Source organism: Chionomys nivalis, chromosome 13 (assembly GCF_950005125.1).
Source record: "Chionomys nivalis chromosome 13, mChiNiv1.1, whole genome shotgun sequence".
Lineage (NCBI taxonomy): Eukaryota > Metazoa > Chordata > Mammalia > Rodentia > Cricetidae > Chionomys > Chionomys nivalis.
The window spans coordinates 54181424-54193561 of record NC_080098.1 but is presented as its reverse complement, the minus strand read 5'-3'; the positions used below and the strand labels follow the sequence as shown (position 1 = coordinate 54193561).

Sequence of the window (12138 nt, the reverse complement as noted above, 5' to 3'; positions counted from 1 at the left end):
CTAAGAATCCACTCCCAACACTGAGCTTACTTCCTATAGCACAACTAAATAAGAAAGAAAAGGAAAAGGAAACCATTTACACAGGGCCTTGTTTCTAAGTTCCTCTGGAGAAGGAGAAAGAACATATTGGATACAAGCTTCAGACAGAATTAGGACAGAACTGCAATGCATGCATGGGTAGTCAGCAAATGGTGTTTTTTTCAAGTCTATGCTACTCCTTGGAAATTCAGTTTATTTGATACTCAAGCACTTTGTCCAGAATTTCTGTGGACCTGGACAATTTCCCTTTGCCCTTTTCTCTGCCCCTCCTAGACAAGAAGAAATGTTCAACAAAGGGTGGACAGGAAGAGAGAAGAAGCGTTAGAGAGCATGACCATTGCCTCCTACAGCCTTAGCATTAACTCAGGACCTACTGAGGTGTGTCAGGCTCCGGGAAGAGTTAGGATGGAGGAAGAGTGAACGGAGAACACTCCTCGGCTAGCTCAGTGCATGTTTAGCATCCACTGGGTTCTATCCCTAGCACCATAAAGATGAAACCAAAATCAAACAACAACAAAATATGAACGGCTGGAAGGATGCAGAGTCCGGTAGATGCTGGCCTGAACCGTTGCCACGGTAGCCAGTCTTCCCCCAGCATCTCTTTGCTCCTTCAGAGGAAGGAGGCAGGCAGCACCTTCCCTGATCACACCCTTTCCTGTGAGCACACAGCACGGTGAAGGAGCAGACTCCTTGCAACTCTTCTCTCAGCAGAACACATCTTACAGGCAGGATCTAACAACTGCCAAATTCGCAAGGCCAAGACGCAGCTGCCACCTGGTAGCCATTTGTCACCCAGCACCCTCCTCCCCTGGGAGGGGAACACCGGTGGCCCTTGGCACCAGGCTGTGAGAAGAACAAGTCCCTGGCCCTCTCCCCAGGCAGGCCAGACTTTTCCTAAACATTAGTTTTTCTGCTTGGCATCTAGGCCCTGGTATTTCATCACTTTCTTGCCCAGCTTAGCAGAAGCCTGTACCATTCTCTACTTTACCAACAGCTGAGGAAAAGGGGGGTAAGAAGTCAAAGTGGTCTGCACCCGTACAAGGAATGCCTATGCAGAGAGAGACAAATGTCCTTACCTACCTGCTGTGCATAGTCACCTGGTTTAGAATGGGGACTAAGCTTGACTCCTCCCCTACCCCACCTCTAGAGGAATTCTGGCTTATCAGGTAAAAACAGGTACAGGAAAGGCTGGAGTAGGGCCTCTATAATATGCCGATATTGCAGAACTTAAAAGTGGAAAAGAAAAGGCTAAAGTCACAGAAAACAGGATTCAACTTAGGAGTATACCAGAAGCCTGTTTGTATTCAAATATGCTAATTCCAGAGAACTGGGGGTATTTCATGAGACATAAGCTTTATCTATGCCAGAAGTGCAGTAAGCAGTTTATATGTATTTAATCCTTCTCCAAATCCTGTACAGCAACGACTAGTTATCTGATGGATGCTACACTACTCTTAAGGGATGGGAACAGAACTCCAGCCTGGGATTCTGTGACTCCACGATTCTTGTACTTATCAAGACACCACAAAAGATCACAGAAGTAGAAGGAAACAAGCAACTTAAAGGACTTGGAAACCAAGGCAGCAGAAAAACAAGATATAATGAAGCTGGAGAGGCTGAGAATTTGCAGAGCTGGCTGCAAATGCTGCTGGACTAGAAAGGATACATACATCCCGTGGGTCCACCAGGACAAGAATAAGGAATGGCAGCAGACAGTGCTGGGACCCAGACTGTTTGTTTGTTTGGTGGTGGTAGTGTTTATTTCATCTTATGATTGTGGGTAACAGTTCATCCCCGAAAGAAATCAGGCAGGAGACTAAAAGCAAGAACTGAGGCAGACAGATGGAGGAATGCTGCTTACTGGCTTGTTCTGGTTTGTGCTTAGAAACAAAACAAACAAAACCGTGCAATTACTGGTGTGTAGAGGTCAGAGGTCAACATGTATGAGTTGGCTCTCCTTCCATCATGAGTTCCTGGAACTGAACTCAGGTTTCCATGCTTGGTGGCAGGTCCTTTTACCAGCCTTTGAAAGCCAGGGCTTTGAAAGAGAATAGCTGTTGGATAGAATGAGGCCCAGTAAGGCTATGAGTTTGCTTCTTCTGGGTACATCCAAATATAAAATGGGTAACCAACTAGACATACCAATATTAGTAAAAATAATTTTAAAAAGTTATCAGTCTGACCAGACTATATGATTTTTCCTGCCGACAGGTTATATATTTGAGGCCTTAGTTCTCCTGTCTGAGAGTGATGTAAACTTATTAAAATACATGGGAAACAATATGGCACCCCACAGTCTGAGCTACTGATATTATTGCTTCTTCACTGAGCATTCCCAGTCTCCCCTGGCCCCAGTGTTAAATCCACCTCAAGTTGCCTCCAGCTTCCCTTATTAGATTGGCAAGGTTCTGACAGCAGCCCAATTTGATGGTCTTTGTTTTAAAAACAAACAAACAAACAAACAACAAATCCCATCTCAGCCCACAAGTGAGACAATTAAAAATGAGTAAGTTGGCTTATCATAGATACAATCCCACTGACAGCAAAGGGGAGAACAGCTGCTGACTCTTGCCATGCTGCACGACAAGCAGGAAATAAAGTCCATCCGGCTATGTGCGCTGCCGAAACAAATCCTGCTCAGCTCCACATTTGTTAAACACACTCCTGGCACCCGTGAGGACAGGGCCATGGCAGCTTCCTCCTTGTATTCCCTAACACAGCTCTTCTCTTCCAACCAGCAATTTGCCTGGCCCACTCAGGCTACTGGACTGCAGTGATCCGACTGTTCTGGGCACTTCTCTGAGATACAACTACGTACGTATCCTGTTACACTTACAGCTTGTGGGAAAGCTGGGGTAAAGTTCAGTAGCAGTTTGCAGAGTTTTGGGCAATATCCTGCAACCCTTTCACGAGTCCCGAGGTCTCAGGCTGGGAAAGGGCACAGCAGCATCAAGAGTCTCGGCTCTTCTCTGAGGAGGATCCCAGTGCAGGCTAAGAACCCCAGGGCAAGTATCTAACATCAGATCAGAAGGGGCTACACATTCCAGTTGCAGGATGACTCTCCTAGGAAAATCAAACTAATTCTATGGAAGATAAAACTGTGTGAGTTGCTCCTCCCCTGGCTGCTTTTAGAAGGCACTGGAAGGTAGATTCACATCTTTCATTTGACCACTGGAAAAGTGGTCAGCTGTGGTCAAAATTTCACAGTGGGTAATCAGACATTACCAACTGTCAGCTGAGAATGACTGTCCTGGGGAAGTGATGTGCCCTAGCTCCCAGGGACCTGATAGGCGGCCCTCTGTGAATAAACAGATGGTCTTTCATCCCCCATCTCCCCAATTTTACCTCTAAGAAAAGAATTCAATACTGCATGTGTGAAAGCAAACATACTCTAAAATATAAGTAGTTGATAAGTGTTTATACACTGTACAAACAAACAAAAAAAAACCACACACACACACACACACACACACACAACAAAACCACTGGCTGAGTTAGTCAAATGTGACTATTACGGTGCCAGATATGGTCCTCCTAAGAGACCTGTGTCAGGAAATCGTGGCATAATCTGAGTACCAGCAGACTAGTCCAGTCCAGCATATGTCCTGGCTTGGGGAGATTAATGCAGTATATTGATGGAAGTCTGAGGCTCCAGTCCTCACTGCCCTGGCCTTGACCACTGGGAGTGTGATTAGGTCTTGACAACTGTACTGCCAGGGGTGGGGCGTGCGGGATTAGGTTTTGGTCTTGCTGCTGTGAAAGGCTGCTCTCCACTCCTGACTGGCTCTGAAAGAAGCCTGTGTCACAAAAGCACGTAGGTTCATTTGCTTTAGGTTGATCTCCTACCAGGTGCTGAAAGCACAGGCTTCCTGAATATGCACAAAATGTTGGTTTACATCTTCCAAGCCCCACCCGAAACAGATAGCTCCTTTACAAAGAACTGAATTCTCACCAAGTGTTACAAACTACACAAAGAAACAAAAGAGGAAGATAATCCCAGAGAGACAGGTCCCTTTCTTGAACTCTCTCTCTCATAACTAGGCCAACACTGAATCCACAGCTAAAGGAAAGGGATGCCCTGCCCCCAGACTTAGCAGGGTCCCAGACATCTGGGACATGGCTGGATGGCTGGACAATTCTGAGACAGATACCTGAGCATAAGGAATCTTCCTAGTAACAGATTTGGATTACCAAGCTAATGTCCATTTACGAAGTATGAGGTGATTTACACATTCTCAATCAAAACACAAGGAACTGCTTTCACATCTATGGAGCAGAGTACTGCATCTCAAGCAGAATCCTTCTAAGTATCACCATAAAGCAAGCATGTGATAAAGGCGCTCTCTGAATGTTCAAAAAGAACATCCCTACTCTTTATCTTCCTTTCACAGTTTGCCTCCCAGTGATAGGAGGGGCCAAACCTCTAACAGTCCATACTTTATCTACTACTGACCACTCAAAGCCAAAGGCTGGACTTCCTGTAGCTAGCCTGTTTGACTTGTTCCAAACACTTGCCTCTCCTGCCTGTTGCAATGCCTGAGCAACACCTGCCTACCATCCACTTCAGCTATAACTTGCAGTGCAACGGAGGAGCACACTTAAGATTGTTTTCACAGTTCTGACTTATTTTGTGTGCACATGAGCTGCACATATACCCACGGTACACATGTGGAGGTCAGAGGACATCTTGCATTCTCTCCTTCTGCTATATGAGTCCTAGGGATAAAACTCGGGCCATTAGGCTTGGTGGCAGATGTCTTCACCGGCTGGCTAACCTGTCTCACCTGCCTGAGCCTTGATGTGGGAGAGGCCTGACATGGCCAAGAAAAGAACATGCTTTCTGTGGGCACTTACACAACAAACACAATAGCTATCTTCATCAAGATGTACAAACTGTAACAATAGCTAGAATAAAGCACAGATTATCTTTTCTTTTTTTTTTAAAATAAAAGGATCTAACCCAGTTGTCCCTGAATTCATGAGCCTCATGCCTCAGCCTTCTGGTATTGAGATTACAGATATAAGCCACTATTCCCATCCACATACACTACTATTCTTACAGTAAGCCATATGTGCTACTTTACTATTCCTTAACCAATGGAACCAAGAGCACATGCTTGTGTGCGCTCTCAGTGATGAATAGTGCACTGGATCCCTTGTCGATCAGCCCACCCAGTCCCACCCACTCAACTGTCTGTTCTATGGTTCAGTCCCCAGAGCACTCCTGTCTACTTAGCCCAAGACTCAGATAACGGCAGCGAAAATCACTTCTCTGTGCATCAGTCAAGGAGGCTGTTAAAGCTGTGTTTCACACTTGTGTATGTACCGATACCCCAGAGCACATTAGCTACTGCCCACCATGAGGGAAGTGTTCCATTTTTCTTAGCATTCAGTCAGTGACCATGAAGATAACTGGTTTAGAAAATGATAAAAATCAAGATACTAACTGTCACCTTTCTGGGGGTATGAAGGGTCTCTCTATAATGAAAGAATAAGGGCCATTTTCTTGTCTAAACACCTTTAGTTTCTCACAGTTTCACAGACAAGAGGAAACAGGCAGTAAGGATGATTAAGTCAGGCCAGGGACGAGAGAATGGGGGGGGGGGCAGTGACAAACTGTACTATACAAGTTGAGTCCCTAGCCCCACCTTCTACGCCCACACTCCAGAACACAGACAGCATTTCTTTAAAGGGGACTGCACAGGAGCTATGCTATTCCACTCCCGCCTAGAACTGTCGTCCATGTGGCCTCCGTCCCAGACAAAGAACCTAGCCTGTCAGGGACCATGAAAGAACAGGAGTCAACTAACTGGTTCACCCCACCAGCAAACAGCTTCAACACCCTTAACTACCCACAGCTGTGAAGTCAGGAACACCCTGTACAAACAAACAAAAACCCAGAAAACTTGCAAACAATGTTGTCTACAGTACTCACTGAATACACCTGAGATAAACTTCAAAGCTCTTAAAGATGTTCCATGACAATTCCGAAGAGAAAAACAAACACAAACAGCTGTGAGCATACTTCCACAGGGATGTCAGAAGTTGGTCATATCTTGGCAGTATCCCAGTGAGAAGACAATATTTTTTTAAAGAAAACAAAAACTAGAGTTGATAGGGTGACACATGTCTATTAATTCTAGCACTCTCAGAAAACCAAATCAAGGGCAGGCAAGATGGCTCAGCCTTCAAAGCCACCAAATCTGCTGACCTGAGTTGCATCCCTGGCACTTAAATCATAGAGGAAGAAAATGGATTCCCTTAGGGTGTCTCTGATCTCCATACACCACTATGATACATGTGTGTGTATCTCTCTCTCTCTCTCTCTCTCTCTCTCTCTCTCTCTCTCTCTCACACACACACACACACACATACCACTTTCTCTCTCTTTAAATAAAAAAATAAATGAAAACCAAACCGAAGGTTTGACAGACTATACAACTAGCTGCCTTTTCACAGAAATGTATTTACAATAAACGCAGAAATGTAAAACTAAAGTGCCACCTCTTTATTCCCTATAGTTCCCTAATTCTCTGACCTGGTTAAGATAAGAATAATCCTTTACGATTCTCCTATAGGTGACTACTAATTGTGGTAATAACATTTTTGGAGCCTCTAACCAAATCTTATTTTGAATGAAATGAGAGTTTGGGGCATAGATATGCTGGCAATTCTAGTTCTATCTTATGTCGAAATAATGTTACTAGTTCTAACCCAAATTTATAGCAAATTAGAATGGCAATCACATGAGGCAATGAAAGTTACTGAAGATGTTCTATGCTCTGGGCGGGAAGAGAACCTGAGCCTGCCATGTGCAGGCAGTGGGGGCCACTGAGGCTCTGAGTATCAGAAGCTCAAGGAAGTGAACAAGCACCTGGCTAACAGGCTGGGAAGACAGAGCAGACACAGAGTGAAATTACAACCCAAGGAAAAGCGGACCATGAGCCAACTGCTTTAAAGCTGTGGGGCTCACCAGAGGCAGGAGGTGCAGAACATGAGGGCAGTGGGGCAAAGGCAAACTTCAACTTGAAGAAAGGACCCAGCTTTGGAGCAAATGTTAGCAACGAGAACACAGTGTGGAGAAAGCATGGCTTCTAAGTAGACCATTTTCACCCTTCTCTAGTGCGATGCTGAAGCCCATGGTTAGTTTGTATTTATTTATTTAATCACCTTTGCTTTTAAGGTAAGGACATCAAGTGACTGAGATTGCTCTCTCAGGCCCTTACTTGGTAAAAGAAATAAACCACCGCTATTCCACCACCACCACCCCCATCTAACTACAAACCTTTTGCTTTGTTTCTGACCCATGAAAACAAACTCCTCTGGGAGCCCTCAGCGCATACAGCACATTGTGAGAAAGGAGGGAGAGTGGAGTAGGGGAAATGGCAAAGATGAGGCTGGCAGAAAGACTCTGAGGTCAAGGTTCCATCTGGGAAGGGATGAACTTTAGCCTGCCACTGTGGAAACCCACTGATTTTTTTTTCCCCCTAATCATATCCATACTTTAAAAAGCTTTCGACTTGAGGCACAAAATCCCAGTTAGGAGGGAACTATGACAGTTTAAAGGACAGACAGGAAGAGGTCCTGCTGGGGAGGGGGCCTGGAGCATCACGAAGGGAGACCTGAGAAGAGCCCCTGTGGCAATGTTCAGAATGCCCCTGGGCTGCCTGCCTTAGGTAACACAGTGGATGACAAAGCAGTTAGCACAAGAGGGAAATTCCTCCTGTAGGAGGGAGTGTGGGCCACACAGTGGAATGTGACTATGGGACAGCAGAATTAAGAAAGTCCCAGGTCCTCAGGCTTGGAGGCTCCTTTGTCTGCTAAGCTGGCTGTCCAACTTTTAAAATTTTTATGTGAGTCTGCTTTAAATGGCTAGTCATGACCAGAGGCTACAGCACTGGATAGGGCAGGTCTGTGGTGCTTTTCTCTAGTGTTCTTGGGTTACTACACATTGTAGTCCTTTGTTTTTAAGCCCCAAGGCAGGAATAAAAATAGTCTAGTATGGCCTTCCCTGTAGGCATGGGAGGGGGAGGTAGCGTGAAGACTTACTTTGCTTACTATTTATGAGCTACAGTATATAGAGGGAAACAGCCCACGAAACCAGAAAGACAGGGGCATCTCCTAAGCAGGCAAATGAGCCATTCCCACCTTCCTCATCTACACAGATCCTGATCAAACTGGGCCCTGCCTCAAACAAAGAAAAGTGGTCAAAACACTGGAAAAATGTTTATAAATCTGGGTCTCTTTTAAATGCAGTTTGGGAATAGAGGGGAGAGCTAAGACTGTTAAGAGTACTGGCCAAGCATGCCTGAGGCCCTGGGCTTAAGCTTCAGGTCTGCAACAACAACAACAAAAACCATAAAAAGCAAGTTGGTACATTCAAGCATTGATGAAGCTAGTTTAAAATGAACATAATACCTTGCTAACTAACTGTGCAGCATTTAAAATTATGGCAGAGGCTAGTGAGCAGGCTCAGTGGGTAAAGGTACTTGCCACCAAGCCTGAAAACCTGAGTTTGATTCTCAGGACCCACATGGTAGAGAGAAGCAACTTCTAAAAGTAGTCCTATCTAGGGGCTAAAGAGATGGTTCAGCTGTTGAAGCACTTGCTGCTCTGGCAGGGGAATTCATGTTCCTAGAACCCACTTGATGCCTCACAACCATTTATAACTGAGTTCTAGGGGATCCAACATTCTTCTCAGGCCTCTGAGGACAACAGCACATATGAGGAGCATATACAGGCAAAACACTCAGACACATAAAACTAAAATTTCTTAGACGAACAAAAACAACAGGCATGGTGATGCTCATCTTTAATCCTAGTACTCAAGGGGGACAGAGGCAGGTGGATCTCTGCATTCAAGGCCAGCTTGGTCTACAAAGCAAGATCAAGGAAAGTAGGGATACACAAAGAGACTCTGTCTCAAAACAACATACACAAATATAGAAGTTAAAAGTTAAAAAGATGTTTTTAAAAAGTAGTTAAAAGTTAAATAAATAGAATGAGAATTTGAAATGTACATTGAAACATGGGGGCACGTGCTGAGACAGCAGGAACCCAAGTTCAAGGCCAGCCTAGGGCAGATACATAGTGAGTTCCACATCAGCCTGGGCTATGTTACATAGCAATACTGTTTTGCTTTGTTTTGCTGTGTGTGTGTGTGTGTGTCTTCTCCTATATTCTATATAGATGCAAATAAATCGGGAAGGGCAGGTTACAATCAGAAGATTTAAGTAAAGTGAACAAAGCTCAGATGATTCTGTCCAAAAGTCAGAACTATATGTTAGTCTCATGGTACTAAGAGATTTAAAAAAAAACCTCTCAACACAGTTACTGATTTACATGTAGAAAGAGTTGTTTTGCATATTGAAACTGCTGAACTTATACCAGATGATACAGAATTGACTTTATTCATTCAGGTTCAAGAAATTAATAAGGAATAGACTGTATCCCATATACGTAACACATATCTGATCCCATATGGGTCTGTCAGGTCATCTAGAACAAAGTAATGCAGAAATTAATCAATTATTGATTGGAAATGTGCTGAAGACCTCAGAATTTCACACACACACGCACAAATCATGTCAATAGCAAAGGTTTAAAAAATGACTTTTCTATTACATGGCAAGAAGTCAAGGAAATTATAAGGAGATATCCTCCTTGTTCTTTATACAACCAAACACCACTACCTGCAGGAAGTAACTCTAAGAGTACTCCAAAGGAATTAAATCTGGCAAATGGATGTGCTCCATTTTGTAGAATTTAATAACTAAAATATGTACACCACATCATTAGTACCTATTCAGGTTTTCAATTGGCAACTGCCTTGAGTCCAGAAAAGGCTGATTTGGTAATCACACATTTACTAGAAGTTATGGCCATCATGGGTATAAAAATAAAGACAATGATCCAGCATATGTCCCTAAGAAAATGAAAACTTTTTTTACCTATTACATTATAAAGCATATATATTCAAGTATATCACACATCTTAGAGGCAGAGGCAGGCTGATCTCTGTGAGATTAAGGCCAACCTGGTTTATAAGTGCCAGACTGGACAAGATCCAGGCAGGGCTAGACAGTGGGACCCCGTTTCACAACCCCTTCCCAAGGTACCTTAAGAACAACAAACAGGACATGCATGCTCGCATCCAAAGATGTGGAAATAAAATACTTCCAAGGCCTCGAATATTATTTATATTTATGTATTTGTATATATGTATTTTGAGATAGGGTCCCAGTGTGGAATCCTAACTCACTACTTAGGTCAGGTTAGCCTTGAACTCATAGTGATCCACTTGCCTCTGCCCCTCTAGTACTGGATTTAAAGGAATGTACCAATATAACTGATAAAAATTTATGATAAAAATGCCACCCCTACCCACCCACAACTACACAGACAAAATCCACTACTAGGTCAAGAGAGGGGGCTACTCACAAACTTACCACCCAGAGGAGAGAAAGAGGCAGAAGGTGGCAGAGCATTAGGTCTACCAGAAGCAGACAGGTGTGTACTCGGGGAAGGGTATGGGAGTGGAAAGCCTGATGGGGAAGCTGATACTCAAGCACCAGGTGCTGCTGAAGGGCAAGGGATGATTACAGAGGGTAGTGGGGGGGGGCAAATTATGGGGAACTGGGAAAGGTGGGTTTGGAGTAGTACGGGGTATAGGCTCAGAGTAGTCTGAGAAGATGATGTAAGAGTTCTGAAAACTTGTTTGAACATGGAGACTGGGGGAGGGGTGACTGACTAGAAAGGGGAACAAAGGGAATGGAGAAGATAAACCAGAACAACTTTCAAAGAAAGGCGGTCAGGCAAGAGAAGCGAGAACAGCCACAGGCGAGGGGCCTGAGGCACCAGAATGGACCAAGATGGTTGACAGAGTTAGGCTAAATTCTGTTAGACTCTGGCTGTGATGCAATACATAGAGGCCTGCCCAGAAGGTGGTGGCAGTGTAAAATAGTAAGGGACGGGAGCTTGAAATAGGAAACTGAAGAGACACCAGTACCACCCCCCGCCCCAAGCATAAAAACCAATGGACAGAGCCCTTTCACCCGCATATGGCAGAGTGAAATCTTTGCTGGGGGGGAGGGTGTGTGTGTGTGTGTCTTCATCTTTAGCACACAAAAATTCAAAGATTTGGTTGGATTGGTAATCTCCAGAAAACAGGTAGTTAGTTGGTTCCATCTGTGGGTCAGAAGAAGAAAATGCATTACTCACATTTTATACTTCCAAGGTGGAAGCAAGATAGAGAAGGTTCAAGGTCATCCTGTCATGCGGGGAACAGGAGTCCAGCCTAGGGTACACAAATCTACTTATATACATACCCTCACTTATGCACATCCCAGAAATGTCTATAATCTATAATCCTAGAAGCACTCGGGCTACTTTGTGAGTTACAGCTCAGACAGAGCTACAAAGTAAAACCCTGTCTCAAAAACACCGCACCCCTACCCCCTCATCCATGACCCCCACACATCAAATGGCCCAAGGACAGTGAAATGGCACTTCTGGGAGGCCCTTCCCCTACTCAGGGAGTTTATGGCATCCTTGTGCTTCCCACTTCTGAAGGGTGGCAGAGGAAAAAGAATTGTGTGCTATTTTAAACACTGCACCTTATATTCCAGTAGAGAGGTAAGCCTGTTACTTTTCTTCCAGCTGACAGTAATGAACCTGTTCTCCTAAATATAAACTTGTAGATTTCACATACAAATACCAAGGGCACCAGATCTCCCAGAGAAAACACCTTCCAAATTCTCAACCCAAATACTTTTTACATTTTCTTTCTGGGCTGAACTTTGCTGCTCTAATAGAGAGAGATGCCGCTCAGTGTAAACGCAGGCTGACAGCTCACACAAGACAGGGTCCCACTGTGTAGTCCTGGCTGGCCTGAAACTCAGAGATCCGCCTGCCTAGGCCTCATCAAGTGCTAGAATTGAATACATGGGCCACCACGGGCATTGTGATCTGGCAGTTCTCACAAGTTCAGTTACGTCTGGACCAATCTATGAGTCAATCAAATCAGGGTGCATTGAGTTTTTGATTAGTTTAGATTTGACTCAAGATTTCCACCAATTATATACACCATCGTTGGAGTAC

At 44.3% G+C, this 12138-nt stretch overlaps 1 protein-coding gene across 5 annotated transcripts in view; it reads right to left on the bottom strand.

Annotated features, from left to right (window-relative positions):
- The window catches only part of Rreb1 (ras responsive element binding protein 1), a 126919-nt gene that overhangs the window by 69355 nt on the left and 45426 nt on the right, over window positions 1-12138 (bottom strand). The window lies entirely within an intron of this gene.